The sequence below is a fragment of the Mirounga angustirostris genome, unplaced genomic scaffold (assembly GCF_029215605.1).
Source record: "Mirounga angustirostris isolate CCGP_5_RB_7025 unplaced genomic scaffold, mMirAng1.0.hap1 SCAF_10, whole genome shotgun sequence".
NCBI classification, from domain to species: Eukaryota; Metazoa; Chordata; class Mammalia; order Carnivora; family Phocidae; genus Mirounga; species Mirounga angustirostris.
In genome coordinates, this window is record NW_026991718.1 from 118,714,352 (window position 1) to 118,738,613 (window position 24,262).

Here is a 24,262-nt window from a genome sequence, read left to right on the forward strand (position 1 = left end):
GAAATACCTCTCAGGCAGTCAAGGGTGAGGGGCTAGTAATGGGTGACTTCAGCCCCTAGTCATGCTCACCTGGCACAGGAAGCTCTGGGTGGTTTGGCCCAAACCCTTCACAATAAGCTCCTCATTTGTCCTCCTGAGTTGATGGTCTGGTGGAGCGTTTGTCTGTGGGAATTTGTTCCAGGAGAGACCCAGCTGCATCTGACAGGAAATGGAGAAAAGAGACAGAGGCATAAATCTCTGGCCTTCTGCCTCTTTCTTAGGAATCTGTTCTCTCCAGCCCAGAAGTGTGGAAATGAGTAACTAGTGAGTTTCAAAGCCTGGATGAGTGTCATACCACTGGGTAGACATGTGGGGCCCCCTGAAGAGAGAACTGTCCCTTTTGGGGGAAACATCCAGACTGAATATTAAAAACTTACATCAGCCATTAAGCACATGAAAAAATGCTCAGCCTCATTAGTCATCAGGGAAGGGCAAATCAAAACCACAGTGAGATACTACCTCACACCCACTATAATCAAAAAGACAGACAATAATAAGTGTTGGTGAGAATGCAGAGAAATTGGAACCCTCATACTTTGCTGGTAGAGATGTAAAATGGTACAGCAGCTTTGGAAAACAGTCTGGGAGTTCCACAAAATGGTAAACATGGATTTACCACAAAACTCAGAAATTTTACTCTTAGGAATATACCCAAGAGAATTGAAAGGGTTTGGTGAGGTGTGGGAGGTCTCAACCATCTTGATAATCAGTGTCCCCCATAACCTCCAGCCCTACCCTGGTTTATTTTATGCCATATTCCCTAATGATAAAAGTCTGCCTAAGATGAACTACCAGATGCCCATCTCCCACCCCCTTCCCGCTCAGGCTCCCTCATCCAGTTATTGTCTGCTTGGCCCCTGAAGGCATTTAAATTCATGATTGACTCCTCCAGCCAGAGACAAGCATTTTGTGAGACATCACAGAGGAAGAGGGGACATTGACTAAAGCAAACACATCTATAATTGGCAGCTACCAGAGATGTGGCATGGTCCACAAGAGAGAGTCAAAAGTCACAAGGAGAAATGGTGGGTGAAACATTGGGAAACATTTCAGGGAGCAATAGTGGAGGCAAAAGGAAAACAAATGTTTTCAGCATAAAAGAGAGAAGAGTCTAACCCCTTGGGCCTGATCAACAGTGAAGCCTTGGTGGAAGAACAGCAGAGTATGAAGCCTCATACTCTTGGGTGTTGGAACCTGATCCCTGGGACTTCTGAAGGTTTTTGGTTCCTTGGAAGCCCTTAGGAAAAGCAGCAGTTCGCTTTAAAGGGGTTTCTCTGTTTGCAATTATTACCTTCAAGTAGAATGCTTATAGTCAGCTAAGAGTCAGTTCCAAGCAATTCCTCAGACATGTCTGCATGGGTCTGAACTTTACACACAGGCAGCACTAACATTCTGTCCCATGAGAGTGCTGGGTCCCATGTTCATGAACTTGAAAGTATCAATAAAGAGATGGTGAGTATCCTCTCACTTCACATGTTGACATATTTGGCTGATAGAATTCTTTCTAGTTGTTTTATTCCTCTAAGCTTTTGTTTTCTTTGGTCGACCTTCTCTCAAAACCAAAGGCAATTAACATTCCACAATTGTTTATCCTCCCTGACTATTTAATAGCATTTCTAAGATTTTCTACATGTGTTGCTTATTTGTGTGTAGTGTATAAGTTTTAAATTTCTATCAGTCAAATAGATTTGAACCTGTTTCTACTGTTTTCTATTTACCATGCATTTTCTCATTTCCTGTTTTATCTCAGAATGTTCTAGGTAGTTTCACGTTTTGTTTTGTTTTCCTCTTTTCTTTTCCTGGAAGTTACATATTGCCTATTATTTTAGTAGGTACCCTTAAAGTTGTTAACATGCATAATTACCTTAACAACACCTCAAGGTAGGCAACCTGTCTCCTTTCTTAGAATTAAAAAAACAAAACAAAACAAAAACCTTTGAAATTCTTTGACTTGGGTCTTTCTGCCCTCCATCCTCTATGTTACTGGTTTCCAGTATTTTAATTTCCCCCATTTTCAGCTATCCCCTAAATAAGACATTATCATTACAATTGTTATATTTTAAGGAATTTTTAAAAGATTTACCATTATGTTTATCACTTTCTTTCTTAACATTCCTTATTGTATTCCACTTCTTCTTTCCTGAATCAATTTCTTTTTTTCTGAATCATATGCTGGTAGAATAAAGAAACCATATATGATCTTTGCTAAGCACATAATATCCAACATCTCCTGTAATTATATCAACAATTCTGCAAAATACAGATTATTATTCCCATTTTACAGATGGAAAAAAAAAAAAGGCATGGAGAGGAAAGTGGCATGTTTAACCCAAATCACAGAACTGGTACATTTCGGATGCAACCAGATGTTCTGTTCAAAGACATCAAGGGAGCAAATACTTATAGTCATATAGAAATACCCTGGGCTAATCAAGAAGAAATTAGGGGGTTATGGAGTGGTTGTAGGCAGGCCATGGTGCTTAAACTCAAGTGATTTCTATAAAAAACTTACTGACAAACCATCCATTATCCCTAAACAACTACTTCAACGGAGAGTTTTCCAAGCCTGAGGGTTAGAGTTGGCCAATAATCTAGAGCAGGGAAGGGTGCTGTGATGGGAGGAAGGTAATAGAATCAAATTGCCAGTTTGGCTTTACTCTTCCTAAGCATCTGAATCTTACAGTTTAAGAGAAAATGTCTGGAGGTATCATTTAAAATTGCTAGCTACATAGTTTTTTTTTAAGGCCTTTTTAAAGTTTTGGTTTTACAATAAAATTGAGAGGAAGGTACAGAGATTTCCCATATACCACCTGCCCCTACATATGCATAGGCTCCCTCATTATTGGGATCACTCAGCAGAATGATATACTTTTTACTAAGGAAGAACCTGCATTGACATATCATAATCACCTGAAGTTCACAGTTTATCTTAGGGTTCATTCTTGGTGTTGTACATTCTTCAGGTTTGGGCAAATATGTAATGATATATACCCATCATTATAATATTAAACAGAGTATTTTCACTGTCCTGGAAGTCCTCTGTGCTCTGCCTATTCATTGCTATCCCCCCATTGCTAGATAGGTTTTTATTTTACGTTTTCAAAAACATCTGAGTCAGAGCCTGGGCAAAACACATTACATCAAAGCTCATTCAGGGTGGCTGCATGATGACTGGTAATGTTTATGAAGATAACATTATGATATTAGTAAAGAACTGAAAGGAGATTTTAGTAATTTGTTGTTGCCAGTTATTGCCTTTGGTGATGTTTGTGATTGTTTGTGACTTGAAGCCCTTTGGGGACTAATAATTAAAAAAATAATAATAATAATTTTAAAAATTCACCCAAAGTCGATGTTAAACAAGCAGTTCACAAAACAATACCAATTGTCGTACATGTAGCATTCAAGATAATATACCCAATCTGTCTATGGATTCTACACTTCTCACAAGCATGAGCTTCACTTTCACAACTAAAGCTAGATCATTAAAACTGCAGCCTGTTGGCGGTGACACATTTTGCAGCTCAAATCCCCCTTAAAACAAAACTTGCAGTCCTTAGAATGGTGACAATGTGCTGAAAACACCCACATGCACCCTCCCTTGGCGCCCTATCTTTTTTGGTTTGCTTGTACTTCAGCAACTTGACACCTTGGTTTTATGGGCAATTTTAGCAGACTGTTGACTCTGGGGACCACCCATCCTCAGGTGAGCTCAAGGAGAGAGTGTCTTCCCCAAACAAAACACATCTTACTTAAGTCAAGTGACTTTTGTATGCAACTTGAAACGTTCAGGGAACCTACTGCCCACAAACCCTTAGATGGTGTGGAAGTATCAGAGTCAGGAGGATTGCCATCTCTTAAATGCCAAACCACATTCTGGTTCTAATGCTGGCTAGCTGTAGGACCTTGTATACATGATTCACTCTTTCTCTATCTTGGTTTTTCCATCTGTAAAATGGAATTGTAATACCTACCCCATGTTAAAACGGTTCAATGAAAGCAAGTGAAGTTCTTACTGAATGATCAGTAAATGTATCACCAGTTTATAGAAGCTGATTAGCTAGGGATTGAGATCAGCATAGGATAGGTCAAGGTCAAGGCAAGGTTAGGGCAAATGGCAGGTGTTTTCAATACTAGAGATCCTTTCACTTGAGCTTTTATTAAATTATTTTTTTAAAGATTTTTTTAAAATTTATTTAATTGCGTGGCGCCTGGGTGGCTCAGTCTTTAAGCGTCTGCGTTCGGCTCAGGTCATGATCCCAGGGTCCTGGGATCGAGCCCCGCATCGGGCTCCCTGCTTGGCGGGAAGCCTGCTTCTCCCTCTCCCATTCCCCCTGCTTGTGTTCCCTCTCTCGCTGTGTCTCTCTCTGCCAAATAAATAAATAAATAAATAAATAAATAAATAAATAAATAAATAAAATAAAATAAATTTATTTGCTAGAGAGAGAGAGGGAGCACAAGCAGGGCGAGCTGCAGGCAGAGGGAAGAGCAGGCTCCCCACTGAGCAAGGAGCCTGGTACAGGACTCGATCCCAGGACCCTGGGGTCATGACCTGAGCTGAAGGTAGATGCTTAACCAACTGAGCCACCCAGGCATCCCAGTACCACTCTTAACAATTTGCTGTACTTCATCTTCCTGACTTTACAAATATATCCATGTCTTCATCTACATTTTCAAATACACATTTTGCCAAGGATCACGCAATACATAATGGCCTATAATTTCCTTATCTGGTAACATAATGAACATCTTAACCTATCAATCAGTGTACACAAATCTTCCTTATTATTGCTAATAATTACATAGGAGTCTTATCTTAGGAATCTGAGTTTTCACTTGGCAATTTTTATTTTCTGTGGTTTAATTCATTTATACAGTGGTCACAAGAAAGTTGTGATTGGTATCAGCCTCAAAAAAAATCTACTTCTTGAATTAAATGCATTCATCAACTTTACTAAGGGGAGGAAATTAAGCTGCTTTGGGTTGCTTGGTTTCTCGGTGCCCATGGACCTTCTCCTTCCCAATGGGTTAAGTGCTTTGGTCTGCTGGGCCAAGATGGACAACTCCACTGGGTTTGGAAATGATCTCTGTGAATGTAGACTCTGAAGTACAAGCCCGGCTAGGCCAACATTCGAGGCTGTCCAAAAATCAAAGCTTTGTGAGAACTCGGTGTGGCAGAGCTTAAACTTCCACTCCGTAGACCCCAAATCACAATTGACTACATGTTCCAGAGTTTTCAGGATTTGCTTAAGTTAAAAAAATTCAGTTTTATTTTCCCTTGAAATTGACAGACCCTAACCTCAAATTTCGGAGTTGAAAAATATGGCTTAGTACTCATTAAGTCTAACTCTGAGGATTCCAGACAAAAAGGAGAATGCATGTACCAAAGTGAGTACATGTTACTTTGTAAACAGACGAAAAATAGCAACCAAAAGATTTATAACACTGATGTCTCAGGAAGCAATAAAGAGGAGGAAAACAGAAGGAAGAAGATGGGAAAGGGGATGGAAACTTCTAGAGCACTGCGCTGTTCAATATGGCAGCCACTAGTCATATGTGGCTAGTGAGCACTTGAAATGTGGTTAGTCTGAATTAAAGCATGCTGCAAATGTACAACACATACCAGATTTCAAAGACTTAATGTGAAAAAAGGAATGTCGAAGATGTCCTAAATAATTTTTGTAATGATTTCACGTTGACAAGATATTTTGCATATATTGGGTTAAATAGACTATACTAGTAAAATTCATTTCATCTGCTATTTTCACTTTTCAAACGTATAGTATTTGAGATGACATGTGTGGCTTATTATATTTCTATTGGACAGCCCTGCTCAACAGCTTTCTTCCATGAATAGATAAGGAAAATTTCCTATTTATTATATGTAAATAGAATCTCTAGCAGAATAAGAACAGTTTATCTATTATTTATTTAAATAGACCTACTAAAATATCAATTTCCCCAAAAAGCTTTTCTCCGTAGCCCTGGAGGTAAATCTAAGCCTTGCCCTGGCTACACATGCACAAATTATAAATTCGTGGATTCTAAATAAAAGCTCTCCACATAGAGTACATGAGAGAAAAAGAAATTAATGTGTCTTATCTGTAAGCCTAAGTTTGATTTAGAAAACCAGTGATTAACGTGACAGCCCCACTCTCTAAATAGACAGAGTGGAAAATCAGAGACTAAATCACCTGAGCGGATTTAACACATCACTCAAAGAGGCCTCAGAATCTGCTGCCCTACTACCCCTCTGGCACCCGAAAGTGTATCCCAGTGTTAAGGTTTTTCCATCATACATACTTCCTTTACCCCCGTGAGATGCTTCGCTGGGGAGGGGCTGGCAAAGCTCTCTCCCCTCGCAGCTGCGGGAGCACAGACAGGAGTCCTTGGGACGGGACTGATGAAGTGGCCTGCCTCTGTGCTCCCCATCTCCCCAGTCCACTGAGGACCTCTGTCCGAGGACACTTCTTCACCCATCCAGTGGCATCCTGAGCTTCTCCTGTGGGTTCTCTCCATGCCTACGCCTCCACGCAAGCAGCAGCGACCAAGAAACCTGGCTGTGCAGTGTTTGGGGAGGGGAGCATTTGGCTCAATGACATAGCAGCCTGCTGCCAGTGGCTAAATTGCAGTGCCTGGGCCAAGACGGAGGATACCTGTTACAGGAAGACCTCTTAACAAGAGAAGGCATGCCAAAGACATCGCTCTTTGTCAGAAACTATTACCAGAGGCAAGACAGTAGTGGTGGCATGGGGGAATGTTCCCGAGCCCCAACGATGGGGTGTTATCGCGCAGCCTTAACTTTCAGAAAAGTAATGGAAAACGTTCCAGAAAGCAGAAATATTATGGCCCCGAGGGGTGAGAGGCAGAGATTAGAAAGGGGTGGAGCAGCGCCTCTTCTGGTGAGGTGGTGAAGTGGGTCTTGAGTGGGGCAGAGTAGTGCTCCAGGAGGGAGGGAAGGTGGGGGTACAGGCAGCGATCCCAGCAATCGCATGGACAGCGACCACTGGTTTATTCAGTCCAGATTTTGCATCAGACGCTGTCAGTGTTTCACATGTATTGACTTATGTACTCTTTTTTTTTTTTAAGATTTTATTTATTTATTTGAAAGAGAGAGAATGAGAGAGAGAGAGCACACGAGGGGGGGAGGGTCAGAGAGAGAAGCAGGCTCCCCGCCGAGCAGGGAGCCCGATGCGGGACTCGATCCCGGGACTCCAGGATCATGACCTGAGCCGAAGGCAGTCGCTTAACCAACTGAGCCACCCAGGCGCCCCGACTTATGTACTCTTTAGAACCACCTGCTGTTCGCTCCATCTGATAGACAAGAAACCTGTGGCGATGGGGGCTTGGATAAACTGCCCAGGAGCACACCGCAGTTTGCAGGTAGTCCCAGGATGCAGACACAAGCCTGTCTGATTCCAAAGCTCTGAATTTTCCATCGTGCCAGGAGGCCAAACCATGAGCACATTCTGTTCTCCTATTCTTCCTAAGGTTGAGAATTTTGTGGGTATTGTCCATGTAATTACTATAAATGATGTTTGGCTGAGCCCTGGCTCATGGAAAGTTGATTTTCACTTTGTGACTCTAGATCGGTGGCTTTCAACTTGGAAATGTCGGGAGACATTTTTGATTGCCACCGCTGAAGTATGGGGTGCTCCTAGTGGAAGCCAGGGAAGCTGCTAAACACCCTAAAATTCATGGGATAGCCGTCACGTGAAAGAGAACTAGTCAGCCCCGAATGTCAATAGCGCAGGGGTTCAGAAACTCTGCAGTGGCGCAAGGACATAGCTGTCTGCTTCATCCTGTCCTGCTCAGGCCACTTTACAGAAAGTGACCCAGTTGGTCATTTATTCATTCAGTGCGTATATACTAAGCACCAACTAAGTGACCATGTTAGGGTCTGTGGACAAACAATATTAAAACACCTAATGATTTCATTCAATATTTGTTGAAAATATAGTTGAAACCCAAGAGCCATGCATCGAAGTGGAGTATGATGGAGGAAGCTTTGGGGAAAAGGTGATTGACACACAAATATTTTTGAGAATTCAACACACTGGGTCAGCCTTTACAGGTTTGGGGAAAGATAAGGCAAAAGATCAAAGAATGTTTACGTATCCGTTATTAACTTTGTATTTGAAGTTAAATCCATACTTATTCTCTATCTTGTCACTATAATGCTGTTTTTCTGTCTAAGAGAATTTGCTGAAAAGTGCAAAGGGCTTTCGGAAAACATCGAGGGGTTTGTTTTAAATGTATGTGCAAAGAATATTGACTCGTAACCTCAGACTTATATGCTGGTTATTGAAAGTTATTTTTGTTGTAGAGAGTTATAGTTATTCACTTGCGATTTAATCATTGTTTGTCATAAGAGTTGAAGTGTGTTCACCAGTCTTGTATTTCTTAACCCAGTGATGAAGACTTCACTCACTTTGTGAAGAACAGTGACGCTAAGCTGGCGACATTTTCGAAGGTCTCCTCCTTACCTGAATTCACGCAAGCAAAAATGCAAATGTACCTCAAAGACAATAATTTTGTAAGACCTCTTGCAAATTTCCACAGCACTAGGGGTTTGATGGTTAGAAGACATTAGATGTGGTTCCTAACCTCGGGAGCTAACTCTCTGACAAAGGAAACAAAAATCAAAGAAATAATCACACAAAGAATAACATTACCACTATCATGGCTGCAATGATAGAGCCAGAGTATAAGGGGTAAACAGTTGGGAGCATGGCCTCGTCCTGGGGACCAGGCAGGGCTTCTCTGCGGAAGCAACGTGGGAGCTGGGAACTCACCAAAGCGAGCAGTAGTTACTCCAGGCAGACAAAAGCTGGCGTGAAGGCCCGGAGTCAGGGAGCGTTTTGATGGGCCATGTGCCTGCAGCTAAGGGCGTCTGATGGAAGTCGGAAGGGCCACATTCCAGGTGCAGACAGGCTGCGTTACCCACTTTACATTTTCATCCTGCTGTCAGTGCGGAGTCACGGAAATGTCAAAATTAATAGCACAAAGGGCGGAGTGTGTGTTTTGCGAAGCCTGCTCTGGTGACTGGGTGGGGAGTGGATCATTGCAGGAGCAGAGCGAAGGCTCAGAGAGGAGCAGGGAGACAACTGCATCAGCCAGTACAGGGATGCTGAGGACTGGGCACTGGAAGGTGGCTGGGGAAATGGGGAAGAGTAGGTGAAATCAAGGAAGGAAGGTAAGATCCCCAGGGCTTTATATATGGTGGATGGTCTCTGATGGAGGCAGATGAGGCAGGCAGAGGTGTGGAGGACTGACTCCTGGGTTTGGGGCTTATCTCCTTCACTGGGAACAGCAGAAACTCTGGCTGATGATTCAGTAGAAGTTCTGTGATGCACCTGCACTGTCCTCTATGAACAAGAAAGGGGGCAGGACCTGCCTCCCTATGATGGCATACATTATTGCCAGGCGCTTGATATGGCCTTTAACTCAGAGGAAAAGAGCCATCAGCTCTGAAACAGGAGGGAAAGTCTGGGCCATCTGAATGTTTAACTCAAGGATTCAAGCCCTGCCAAGTCCTAATCATAACGCAGATCTTTAAGCCCCCATTTCCTTCTGTGCCAGTAATGACATTTGAAACAGGAAGGAGACATCTACTGAGAAGCAAGATCCTCCTCAGTGAGCACACCGGTCAGTCCTTGCTGGGCTGTCGGCTTCAGCTGTTAATTTGCACAGGAACAGCTTCTGAGCTGATTCTATGATGGGTCTGTTGCCAAGATCAGCCATTTAAAGCTTACTTGCATTTCTGCTTTCTGCACATGACATATCACAGGGCCAAGAAAGAGTGAATAGGTGCAGAAACCATAGCCCAAATAGGAAGGAGATGGGCCAGTTGCCAAAAGCCAAGGGGAAAAGCAAGAGTGGCTACAGGAGGTGGAGGAGGAGCAGAAGTCCTGCTTGATGGAAGCAAGGTCTCAGCTTGAGCCGGGACAAAGGGCAGCCACTCTCCAAGGGGCATTGGCAATGAGTCTCTAAAAGAAGGTTGGAGTCTGACTTGGGTTCAGATCCCAGCTCTGTAAGTTGTTAGGCTTCAGACAAATCACTTCATCCCTCTAAGCCTCAGTTTCTTTTGAAAAAAAGAAATGATGTCTACCCTAGTTGACTATGAGGATGAAGTGATTTTCTTAGGTGTCGAGAAACCCTTCACTTGACTCCTGTTGGGCAAACACCTAACTTCAAGGAGTGCGTATGAGAGTTTGCCTCTAGGTCCTTCTTCATCCCCTCCACTCTCCAGACCAAAACGTTATGGGTCCTGAGACATTTACAGTCTTTGGCTCAATGCATCAGTAGATTTGGTGAGTTTCCCCATTGACCAAAGGCAAAGTAGCTGAGGTGGCCATTTAGATGAACCTTCCTGTGTAGCACACTAATCTCTCTGAATCAGCTGAATGAGGTAATGGGTGTTAGTCACATGCACACTGAGTAGTTAGGGGATTTTAAACTACATCACTCCAATTGTTATTATTTCATCTGTTAAAATTAGGTTTTTGCTTGAAATTGCTCATTGACAATACTCCTGGACTTTCTTCCAAAAGCCATAAAGATGGCCTCTCAAATTTAGAAAATGCTGAAGTTGTTGGAAAGTTTTATTAAGCTGTTTAGAATTTAAAACAGCAGCTTACAGCAAAGTACTTAAGAAATAAACAGCATCTCAGTGTGCTTTCCAGTTCCCTCATGAAGCCATAACTCACATTTTGTCACATTTGGAAAAGGAGACGGATCAACTATCTAAACATCCTAACCATCTTCAGGGAAAACACTTATCCCTCTTGAACAGTGGATCTACCATTAATGACATGGCTGTTCGGTGAGTTATATCATAGCATATTAGACATGGAGAACCTGTTACAAGCCACCCCTTTGTCTTTTTCCCAAGTCAACAAAAGTTTCCTTTATAAAGAAGGGGTAAAGTCTTCCTTGTAAAAATTTTAAAGGCTAAATGCATCCATCACAAGCAAATTCTAATCTGTGTTTTATTTCCAGCTTTCATTTCTATCAGTATCTGTCCCATCCAGGTACGTGAAGAGACAATCACTCTCTCATCTGAGAGGATCTTCTTTTCTTTCTGACATCATTAGGTTCTCACTTCTCCCAAAGGTTTTCTTATAACCTCTTCTGTGAGAACCTTTCCTCATCTTTGGGGAAACCATACTCCTACCTGTACTGAGTAACAGTGTTCATTCTTTCTCTCCTTAGTATATTTCCCTTTGAATAAGTTCTTCAGCCTAAGGTCATATTTGGGGGGGTTCCAAGTGGACAGTCAATGCTGACCATTGACACCATAGTGCTGTAAGGTACCAAAGAAATTATTAAAGCATCCTCACTTTACAACTAAGATAACCAAGGTCCAGAGAGGAAATACCATTTATTGAAGAATGTGTAGGTACATAACGGCATGACTGGAGTCCAAACCAGACCTCATGACTCTCAGCCGAGCTTTTCCTTATTAATGATGACATATCAACAAGTCTGCATTTGACCCCTTTTTGTAGAAGAATATATTAGACATTCAATGAATTTGTATTGAGTGACTGAATTGATACTGAATGAGAAAACAATAATATTTTCTTAAGAATTTGGTTTTAAATAAAACATTCATGCCATGTCACGTGGCAGCAACTCATGATCACCAGCCCTTGGTCATATATGAATGTTTGTGGAAGATCTCAGTGATGAAAAAGAGGGTGTCATCCTGGAACTGACTAGAGCTAGGTCAGTGAAAATCAGAAAGCGTCTGATTCTGCTTTGATTCTAAATCTTATTTGCCAAGTTGTCTAAGTTGGGAACTTAGAAGTCAATTAATTTACTAACTCAGTCAAAGCCAATGATTCTGGAAAAACTAAAATAGCACATTGCATTGAAAATAAGATACACCCCCAATTCTCCTGCTCTTAGTGGCTTAGGCTTGCCGAGGGCTTTCTATTCCTGCTAAGGTACCAACATCTTGGGAAGCCCTCTTTGTCATTTCCCAAAGTGTCTCTGCTCCTTTGGCTTCTGAACACCCATTGTTCATCCTGATAGTCAGGGCTACTAATGTTCCCTAATCTCAGTGCATTCAGTGGTAGGGCTAGGAAACACTTTCCTTTATTTACATAGATACCTGCTTCAATACCTAACAGTTATCTATCTCTTTTCCTAGGGAACAGTGGGCACATTTCTGGATTCGTTAGAACAGAGGCATTAAATGAGGTTGAAAACTTTCCATGGAAACCTGATCCTATGGTGCACCTCAAAACTATTAATGGAGGGGAACTCTTCAAAATAGTTGGCTCTTTATCAGTGAAGAAAAAGGTAGTGTTGCTGTAATTTGGGTATAGGTAGTAAAATGGCTTAACTGGGGTTCACAGTCTGGGGGACCCAAGGATGGATAAGTGGCTATGTTACTGGGTTGATGAATCAAGGGACTGTTGGATAGAGTGACCTATGAACTATGCCTTGCTTATATCTATATGGAGCAACAGACTTAACTTCTCAGAATGATGAGCCTAAATATTTTCCTTAAGGGCTTAGGAAGGCAATAAATTCGCCTAACTCAAACTTAGTGTCTTTTCTGGAAAATGTCTATTGCCTTTTACTTCTAGAAATTATATCCCATTGCCTGTGTCCTTAAAATATCCTATAGTTTACTGAACTATGTTCATCTCTTCATGGTGATTTGCCCATCTGTCCCCATGAGGCTTTGAGGAACTTGACGGCAGAGATCATGTCTTCTTTTAAAAACCTTCTGTTTTTATTATTTTTCACTTTATATTGTGAAATAATTTCATACTTACCAAAAAATTTCAAAAATGTATGAATAATTTTTGTATACCTTTCATCTAGATTCTCTGCAAATGCTAAAAATTTGCCACATCTGCTTTATCATTCTGTCTTTACACACACACACACACACACACACATTGTTCTGAAATGTTTGAATGAAGGTTTAACACATGATACCTCATTCACCTCTAAATACATCGGGGTGAATTTCCTAAAATCAAAGACTTTTTCTTCTATAATCATAACTAAATCGTCAAAATTAGGAAATTATCATTGATTTATTACTAGTATGTAATCTGCAGTCTTTACTCAAATTTACTTGTTGTCCACTAAATCCAGGCATTGGTCCAGGATCTAATCTGGGATCACATTGTTGCATTTAGTTTTCATGTCCCTTTAATCTGTCATGTCCCTTTGTTTTCCTTTAATTTGGAACAGGTCCTAAGCTTTTCTTTGTTTTTCATCATCTTAATATTTTGGAATAATAGAGATTAGTCATTTAGTAGAATCTCCCTTAATTTGGGTTTGTCTGAGGTTTCCCCATAATTAGATTCAGGCTATGCAATTTGGACAGAAGAACCACAAAAGTGATGTTATGTCCTTCTCAGTGCATTGTATCAGGAGGCACATGATGTTGATTTGTCCCATTTTTATGTGTGTGATGTTTACTTTAATTACTTCATGTAAGTTATATCTGCCAGGCTTCTCTGCTGCAAAGTTACTATTATTCTTTTTGTAATTAATTAGAATCTCATGAGGCAATGCTTTGAGACTATGTAAACATTTTGTTTCTCATAGTCCGTTCACTAATTTTAGCATCTATTAGTGATCCTTGCAGAAACAATTATTACTGTGGTGACTGCCAAGAGGTGATTTTCTAATTCCATCTTTCCTGCTGTACTTATTAATTGGAATTCTGGAATGTCTTTTCCATCTGTGTCCTCTTTGTCTAGTTCAGTCTGGTCCAAAAAAGGCATTCTTTGTGTGAGTTGTTTTACTTATTTACTTGGTGTTATCATGAAAACATTTGAGGCAAGAACACTGTTTTAAAGAAGAAATTATGTCTACATAATAGGTTGTGTTGTTCAATAAACTTTAAGTGGCTTACAGCTTAAGTGGGTCTTTAAAAAATTAGCATGGATAGGGTGCCTGGGTGGCTCAGTTGTTAAGCGTCTGCCTTTGGCTCAGGTCATGATCTCAGGGTCCTGGGATCGAGCCCCGCGTTGGGTTCCCTGCTCAGCGGGAAGCCTGCTTCTCCCTCTCCCACTCCCCCTGTTTGTGTTTCCTCTCTAGCTGTGTCTCTCTCTGTCAAATAAATAAATAAAATCTTTAAAAAATTTAGCATGGGTAAAGGCATTTTGTAAAAGTTGTCAGAAAAGATGAACTGGCCCAAGACCCTTTTTGTAAGCTGAGAAAAGACTTCAGAGTGAGTCTCCCATCCTCTACTGTCTCAAGTGAGAGAGTGTTGGCTGTCTCAGAGGTAGAAGACTGAGTCACACCAGGCACCATCTTTTGCTTTTGGGTGAGAAAATTACTCAGATGAAGCTTGACATTGTGGTGACACAGTTGAGAAAGAAAGCAGCAAACTTCATAGATAGTTCCTACTTATTCTCTCTGCTCTTCTTTTTTGTTCCTCTGTGATCCATACACAATAGAATTGATCTTTATGCTGCCCCATTATCCTTGACTCTCAGGAGATGGACATATGGTCACTTTAGATATGCATGGTAGAGGCACAAGAAGGGTTAAACAAAGTCATTATATAGATGATACAACTAACTCCCCAGGGTCCCACAAGCACCTTCTTCCCTGACTTTTCTTTCTTTTCTCAAGTTCCCTGGGCAGCGTTTTGCTGTCCTGAAATTGACCCTAGCTGCTGACCAGCTTATCCCATGACTCAGCCAAAACATTGCCCAAGTCTTTACCTTCACCCCTCTGGGGTTTAGCATCTGGGCAAGTGGCTCTCATTCCTGGCCAGCCTCTGATCTTTCTTCCTGGAATCCTCCACTGCCACATCTGTCAGTTTGAGGTCATTGACCCCATCTGGCTTCTCTTCTGGGCCTCTGGCCCACTCCCAAGGACAGCCAGAACTCCTGCATTAATGATCTAGGGTCACATTGCTTCCCCATCTATCCTGACTTAATAGGGGGAACAATCCATTTCCCTTCTGGTTCTCCAAAAGAGGTCAGAATTTCTCAAAAAAGAATTTCCACTGAGAAATAAGAATAAAACAGAGATCAGAAGGTTAACCAAGTAAATAATTTAAAGAAGCCCCAAGTTTCATATAAAATTCAATTTTGAGCATAGGTTGTATTAAATGGTCCAAGGTAGAATACAGGGAACCACAACATAGTTGACTACACCATCCATCATTTTTGTCTTTTAGGGAAATCCCTTGGTGGGGACATCTTTTTGAATTACTGAGTGTTTCCTGGTCCCAGATTATAGGGATGGGGCCAAAGTATAGGGCCATAATTTCACAGGATGCCCAACTCAATGAGGACCACGGACATGACTATGGTGGTCACAGACAAATCACCTAGAACTCATGCTAAGTCTGGAATGGAGTAGGTGACCAAATGAACATTCACTTGAATTTTCTCAGAACATCTTCCTTAAAACTTTGGCATATCCCTGAATTTCCAATATTTAAGCCCTAGAACTATAGCTTCCAAACTGGGAAACTAGAAAATAAAGTAATATGGAAATGGGCAACTTTCAGTTGGTATCGGAAACTTATGCTTGCCATAGCAACCCACACAAGGCAGGGTAAACAGCCTGGTCTCTACCCAGTATGTCCCTTTCTACATTTTTGGAAGGACTCAGCGTACTTTAGAGCTTGTTGCACTTAAAATCCTAAGACATGAGATCACCAAAGTATTCAAAGACAAGTGGAAATACGGAAACAAGGTTAATATGGTGGACAATTGTCTCTGATAAGCTTGTTAATGATCACATAATTTTCCATGAAAGAAAAGTCTTTAGTTACTGTCTTCTATCTACATTCAATGTGTATTTTCTCTTACTTTCAAACAAAAATTTGGAGTCATCAATTAGATTTCCTAACACTGAGACCTTGAGAAAGTTGTTCAATGACTGAAGAAATTCTTCATCTATAAAATGGTGGCATGACTTAGCATATGTTGTTATGAGAATTAAGTAGAAAATACAGGATCTTGCATAGAACCATCCTGGAATATCTTGGAAGTGGTTTCATTCTCAGAGTCTCCAGTTAAGAACCCAGCCCAGCAGACATGTTGACTCTAGAGTTGTGAGATGCTCAGCAGAGAAACCAGTCGAGCCCACCTGGACTTCTGAACTCACAGAACTATGAAATAAAATGAGTCTTATTCTAAGGCATTCAAGGTTGTGGTAATTTGTTAGGCAGCAATTTAAGACTAATACCCATCCCTTCCTTCCTTCCTCTTGCATTAACAAACATATATTCTTGGCACAGCATGTTCTGGGTACTGCTTCAGACACCCTATAAAAATCAGGGCATTTAATTCATAAAACATTGCTAACAAGTAAGTTTTAACATGCTCGTGTTCACAAGCATGAGCATAGGCCTCCAGAATTTTGGAAAATGGTCTCTAGCCCAAATCTTTCTGCAACTCCATGTCATCTCCCCCTCTTCCATATTGGATTTGGATTTTCCTCTACTCACATGGTTGAGTGGCACAGAAGAATCTGGGGGGCAGGGAGGAGTGAGAAACTTTACTTCTAAGGTTGCCATGAAGACAGCACCAAGTAGAAACCAACATCATGAGGTGGGAGCAGCCCTTGGAGACTTCTGAGAACTTTGATTACTGTCCAGCTTGCTTTTACCATCTACCTCTCAATTCCTCAGAACTGTGTTTGGCACCATCAGCTGGAAGTCCTTGTTCGGCTTTGGAGCTCATGAGAAGGGATTGTGATAATAGTGATAACAATGAATATTTAATAAATATTTATCCTGTTCTAGGCATTAATTAATCTTCAAACCTACCCTCTGCCTTGCCCAGGGGAATGCTATATCAAATCATATTGGAACCTGAGACAGAAGGAAACATGTGTGCCCTGGATTTAATGGAAGCAAACACATCAACAATACTCTCAAAATTTGCTTTATTGCTTATCTCATTTTCAATTGAGAGAATGTCATGTTGGCAATTTCTCTTCACCAAGTGACAGTCTTAAGCAATTTTTAATTAACCTAAGCTGAAGTAAAATGATCATAAATTATATTTTGGTATAAATAAAATACTTAAATCAAAAATAATGTCAGTTTTTATACACTTACATTTCAATTTTCAATATTTTCCCAACTATAATCTTTTGCAAAAAAAAACAAAACAAAACTAAAACACTAATAAAATACACAAAAACATGCGCACAGGGGCACATATTTTTCCTTTTGCCTCAGGCTCAATATAGCTTGACAGAGCAAGGTCTTTATTTAAAATTTTCATATTTTGCTCATCATGGATTTTCTGAATTAGTTTTGATTTCTAGAAAACACATTGCATCAAATTATTATTTATCTTGATTACTGAGTTACTTGGCACCCTTTTAAATTTTACACCCTAAGTGAATGCCTCACTCACTTGCCTCGCCTTAGCCCTGGCCCTTGCCCCCAGCTTCTAGAGAAATGTCTCTAGACTTTTCTGTACATTAAAGAAAATCCATGTATTGGCTGCCTTATTCTCCAGACATGAACTGGCATATTTTAATATTTTAAAAGTCTCAAAGTATTTAATTGTCTTTGCAACTGAAAAACACAAGGCTCTGCAAAGCCTTGGTTTGAAAAAAAGAATCTTGCAAAGACCAGAGTTGAGTTAGCATAGAAGCAACTGTAACTTTAGTCCGAGAGACACTCATCCTAACAGAAGACTGCTGAGGGCCAGTTTACATGCAGAAAAAAGGAGCCTCGTGGGAAAGAGAGAAGGCAGGTGTACAATTTTCCACAATGAAGAAGTGTTCATTATTTGACCAACAGTGTCTTTATTGTTTTGATAATAATAGAAAAAAGCATATATGCAAATATATTCTGGGTCATAGAGATGACTACTCTAAAACTAGACACTGCTAGATGCCTTTATTTCCCTATTCTTTCATTTGTTTTTACAAAAAAATAACAAAAGATGAGAGCTGGTCTTACAGCATCAGTGAAGTGTCCATTCCTAGTGAGGGTCAATCAATGTCCTCAATCCATTTATATGAACAAAGCTTTAGTAATAGTTCAAATAGGCAAACAAGATGAGGGAACGGGGTGGATACAGTGCTTTGTAGTATCAGCTTTCCAGACAGATAAGATACTGTAGAAACATAGCAATCAGTGTCATGTTCAGATTTCAAATAACAATTTCATTTCAGGAACACAATACAAGATGCCACATTAAATTAATATTTTAATTCAAATGTAATGGGTATTGTTTTGTTTCTATTCAAGTTGTGAGTGTGTTTTGTATTATAGTGGGTATATGAACCACGAGGATAAGCAGTTAACACAGAGCTTTACCTTTGTAAACATTGAAGTAATACCATAATGGAAATTATATCAATGCTGAGCATACATGTAATTTTTTTTCCCTTCAGAAAGGTCACTGTGTTATCCAAGTTTAAAATCCTGGGACTCTTAAATAGCTATATAGAGAATATTTGGGAAGGAGATGGCAAGTGGTACTTCACTCAAACAGGCTAATAGCTTGTGGCACACTGTCTCATCTATGGTGGAATAGAGATTTGGGAGCCTGAGCCTTCTAGACACCTTCAATCATAACTATAGCCTTTGCTTAATGACAAAACGGGTCTGGGCACCTCTGTAGTTTGTTCACAAAGTGTTAGAGCAAAGTTTGAAGGGCTCTTGCTTCCTCCTCACACCAAACAGCCTAATGAGATTGTTAGCAGCATTGTGAGAATCTGTTATCATCGCTACATTTAGCAAGAAGGTGTGTATGTGCGGGGGGGCATGCCCATGTGTGGACGAGGTGCAGAATTGTCATTGCTGCTACACTTCCAAATTCCGGGAGCTGTGAATCTGGCTGGGCAGGGTCTGGGCTTCCCGCCAGCAGCTCAGCTGTCCAGGTAGATGACAAATTAATTAGGGGAATTGCAAACCAATTAGCACTTGGATTGGATTGGCTGATGTGTCTTAGAGACTTCCTTATTGAGCGTTTTGCGATAAGATCTGACCTGGTTCCCCCCTTCTACCATCTAGATGGATCATCCAATCTGTCCTGGAAAGGGGGGTGCTCTAGCCATAGGGACATTGTTACTTTTCCAAGGGAGGTTTCAATCTTTAAATGTCAGCCTTCCTTTAGAAGGTAACAGTTCTCCCCTGAGAGATGACCATTATGCTGTGGGGCAGATGGAGAAGGCCATCCCCTCCATGGTGAAGAGAAGCAAAATAAAGCAAACTTGCCTAGAAGACTGCAAGGTAAATAGCTTCCTGGCCAACACATTGATCCATATGAATTATTGCCACTTCATATATAGATTCCAGAATTTATTTTTTTAAGATTTTATTTATTTATTTGAGAGAGAGAGAGAACAAACAGGGAGGAGGGGCAGAAGGAGATGGAGAAGCTCGATGCTTCGAGTGCAGGCTCGATCCCAGGAACCCCGGGATCATGACCTGAGCTGCAGACAGACGTTTAACCAACTGAGCCCAGGTGCCCCTATTTTCCTTTATTTCTGAAGCATTCTTATCCTTACCTCCTGCAGATTGCAGGTACCTAACCGTGCTACTCTCCTCCCTGGTAAGCCCTGCCTCTTGCTTTCACTGGTGTGGGGCCCCTACACCAATCCTGCCCTGTTGACTTCTGCTGGCCTTGTGGCTGAGGAGGATTAGCAAGGGCTGGAGCCCACAGAGGAGGAGAGGGACTCCCCAGTGGAGCATCTTCTGTTTAATTAATTGTTCTTTTATATTTGAAGATGCTTTTTATGCATTTGTGAAAATTGTTTACCTCTCAATGGTAACAACAAATAGTCAGGAAACATATTTCTCAATTCTTTGTAATAAGGTAACAAATTATGTTATTTTCTTAGTTTATCATGACTTCTGAGTGGCAATGACAATTGGAGAAAAGGAACAAGGGACTGTGTCCTAGATTCCTTACCACTAACATCTTTTCTAGGAACGTGTGATTAACAGGAATCACCTCCGAGTGTCTGATTCTCGAGTTTCCCTGAGTGTACATCATGTTCGTGTGTGTGTGTGTGTGTGTGTGCATGTGTGTGAGACACAGGACCCCGGTCTTACTTCTGGCATGTCAGTCATTCAATCCTAACCAGAGTCCGACTTTTCCCTTACATAAGAAAGCATGATTTAAAAAGGTCTCCCCTTTAGAGGATGATGTATCCTTAGTTCATGGTTTGTGGGCAAGGTTACACCAGCTTGGCCTCCCTTACTCTAGAAGAAAAAGAAACACAGCTTATGTGTATAATTCAAGTGGTGATGCTCACACACCTCTGTATCAGCAGACCCACTCTTCTTCTCTTAGCGCCTTGATACCGTGCTTACAAGCCTGGAGAGTTGAGCATGTTTGGAGTCAGGTCTTTGAATTTAGGGGCCTAGGAGCCTCTTGGGACACCCTAACCGTAGTTTATTTTATTTTCCAGATCCAATCAGTTTACTGTGGAGCACTGTATTGAGAAAAGTCCTGAAGTGTGTCCCAGATCATTCATAAAGCATGCTGGACTCTATCCCCCCTAATTGACATGAAGGTAGGAACAGGGATAGTGAAATCTGTAATCTTTGCCTTAAAGACAAGAGAAGGTCAATATACAAAAGACTGACTCATCAGTTAGACTGCATTATATTAGTTCTTATTCTTTACCCTTCCCTGTGTCCACACACATGCCCAGGCTTCATCACAGTTGGAGTGCATTTCCCTGACCCTTGACTTTGGACTTGATGACATGATTTGCTTGACCAATGGCATGTGGGTGGAAGTGACAGTGGGCGGATTCAGAGACCAGGACTTAAGAGGCCTCACCTGTTTCTACTCGCCCTATTAATGACATCTCTGCCACCACTAGGAGTGAAACTTGCCCTGGTGAGCCCCCTGGTCCCAGGGGGTGGTTGAGAGACGGCGCAGAGCTCAGCTCTGCTGGCCAAGCCCAAGCTGGATCAGCTGAACTCCAGCCACTCTGCAGACCTGTGAGTCTAGGCACGACTTGCCACTTAGCCATAGTTAACAACACAGTCCGTGGACAAAAATCGCATGGAGTGAGAGTCATGAAACGAAAGCATGATTCTGAGTGCAGCAGAGTGTCATTCTCTCAGTCTAGAGCCAGGTGACTTATGCCTGAGTCCCAGGGCCAGGGGACTGCAAAAAAAAAAAAAAAAAAAAAAAATGCTGCCAATACAATGGCAAGAGGTGTTTCATTGATACATCATAATAAAGACCGAGGGCCTGTTGATGCCAGGGTTTTTAGGCCACGTTGCGGAACGTAATCCTTACGGGTTTGGGTGTGAGGATGTGTGTGGTGGTTTCAGAATATGTCTGTAAATTCTTGACACTCTTACCACCGAAAGGTGGAGTCTAATTCCCTTCCTCTTGATTATGAGACAAGCTTTGAGGTCAGAAGTGACTTGCTTCGGGGCGCCCGGGTGGCTCAGTCGGTTAAGCGACTGCCTTCGGCTCAGGTCGTGATCCTCGAGTCCCGCGATCGAGTCCCGCGATCGAGTCCTGCATCGGGCTCCCTGCTCGGCGGGGAGTCTGCTTCTCCCTCTCCCACTCCCCCTGCAGTCCCTCTCCTGCAGTCTCTGTCAAATCAATAAATAAAATCTTAAAAAAAAAAATAAATCTTAAAAAAATAAATAAATAAATAAAATCTTAAAAAAAAAAAAAAAAAAAGAGGGCGCCTGGGTGGCTCAGTCGGTTAAGCGACTGCCTTCGGCTCAGGTCATGATCCTCGAGTCCCGGGATCGAGTCCCGCATCGGGCTCCCTGCTCGGCAGGGAGTCTGCTTCTCCCTCTGACCCTCCCCCCTCTCATGCTCTATCTCATTCTCTCTCTCAAATAAATAAATAAAATCTTAAAAAAAAAAAAAAAAAACCTTAATTTGAAAACTTAGAAACTCAAAATTATACTTTAAGACTGTGTTGCACAGCTAAACACTGAGCAATCGAAAGATCTTAGTCAGGGCGCCTGGGTGGCTCAGTCAGTTAAGCGACTGCCTTCGGCTCAGGTCATGATCCTGGAGTCCCGGGATCGAGTCCCGCATCGGGCTCCCTGCTCGGCAGGGAGTCTGCTTCTCCCTCTGACCCTCCTCCCTCTCATGCTCTCTGTCTCTCATTCTCTCTCTCTCAAATAAATAAATAAAAATCTTTAAAAAAAAAAAAAAGAAGTGACTTGCTTCTGATAATTATTATTATTGTAATGACACTTTGTGGCGTCCGAGTCTAGGTCATAAAAGATGATACAGCTTTCAATCTCTCTCTCTCTCAATTTCTTGTGCATGCATCCCTGCCCTTGAAGCCTGGACACCATGTAAAGGCCCATAAAGGTGTAGTAAGCTGCAGCTCCTGCTAAGGTTCCATCTAACCATCAGCATTGTCGAAGATGGGTGTGAAGAAGCTTCCAGATGATTTGAGTCTCCTGTCTTTGATGCGGAGTGGAACTGAGAAGACCTGTCCACTGAGCCTGCTTCAACTGCAGATTCATGAGTGACATAAACATTGCCTTTGCTTAAATAACTAGGTTTGTGGGGTGATTTTTATGCATAGATAACCAGAATGAGGCATTTTCTTTTTGAGGGATAGTACTGGCATGGGGAGGGACATGCTGTATAGACCAGCAAGCTCTAAGGCCAGCCTAAAAAGAAATCACTCTCTAAGGGCTGGTGGCGGAGGCGGCTCTTGGCAGCTTCTTTGTGGGCAGGAGATGCACCTGCACTATCCCCATGAATTGAGAGCAGCGGGAACCACAGCATTAAGGACAGAAGCAGAAAGGAAGAACAGGAAGAATGCTCTGGAATGCCAGAGGACCCCACATATGCAAGAATGAAAAGACACCCTGTGGGGACACCCCCGCATAGCTGAGGAAACAGGTCAGGAGGGCTGGCGCTCCCACAATCGCAGCTGAGGCCAAGGGGGATCCGTGGGGGTGACCCGCCGTGGCCTGTAAAGCTGAGCTTGCACATTTGTTACAGCACTCTGGCTTCCCGAAGCCCTCCCATCCATCATCTGTTCCAATGCTCACATTAACACCTGTGAGGTAGGTATTATTATTCCCAGGTCTCACAGCCCATAAATGGCAGCTCTACCAGGAAATCAGGTCCTGGTTCGTTCCCTGTACCACAGCTGCCCTGGCAAATTAAATCTTATTTTTTTTTTAAGATTTTATTTATTTATTTGAGACAGAGAGCACATGAGGGGGGGAGGGTCAGAGGGAGGAGCAGACTCCCTGCAGAGCAGGGAGCCCGATGCGGGACTCGATCCCGGGACTCCAGGATCATGACCTGAGCCGAAGGCAGTCGCTTAACCAACTGAGCCACCCAGGCACCCCTAAATCTTATTTTTAATGTAAGTCTATAGAGTACTTCTGAATTAACCCCGGGGTAAATTCTATCCCTCATCCCCAAACCCTTACTGATTTATCTCTTCTGTGAGTGCAGAGTTCTGCCCTAGTAAAATCTCACTAATTCCATCTTCATGAATGTAGAATGTGAGGTAGGAACCGGAGAGAAGGTCTCTCCTTGAAATAGGAAGCCTTGTGCATTGTTGGTGGGAATGCAAACTGGGCAGCCACTGTGGAAAATGGAATGGAGTTTCCTTAAAAAGTGAACAATAGAACTACCTTACGATTCAGCAATTACTCTACTGCGTATTGACCCAAAGAAATATGAAAACACTAATTCAAAGGGATACGTACACCCTGAGGTTTATTGCAGCGTTATTTACAATAACCTAGGTATGGAAACAGGCCAAGTGTCCATCGACTGATGAATGGATAAAGAAGATACATGGAATATTATTCAGCCACAAAAAAGAATGAAATCTTGTCATTTGCAACAACATGGATGGAGCTAGAGGGTATAATGCTAAGTGAAATAAGTCAGAGAAAGACAAATACCAAATAATTTCACTCATACGTGTAATTTAAGAAACAAAATAAATGAGCAAAGTAACAAAAAAGAGAGACAAACTGAGAAACAGACTCTTAACTATAGAGAACAAGCTGATGGTTCCCAGAGGGGAGGTGAGTGGGGGGATGGGTGAAACAGGTGATGGGGATTAAAGACAACACTTACCATGATGAGCACTGAGTAATGTACAGAATTGTTGAATCACTATATTGCACACCTAACACGAATAGACACTATGTTAACTATACTGGAATTAAAAAAAAAAAAAAAAACTAATTAAAAAAAAAAAGAAGGCCTCTCTTTGATAACATGGACACATTTAGTTTGGCCCGTTGACCCAAAGGTTTCGTGTTTAAGGCCTTTCTTTA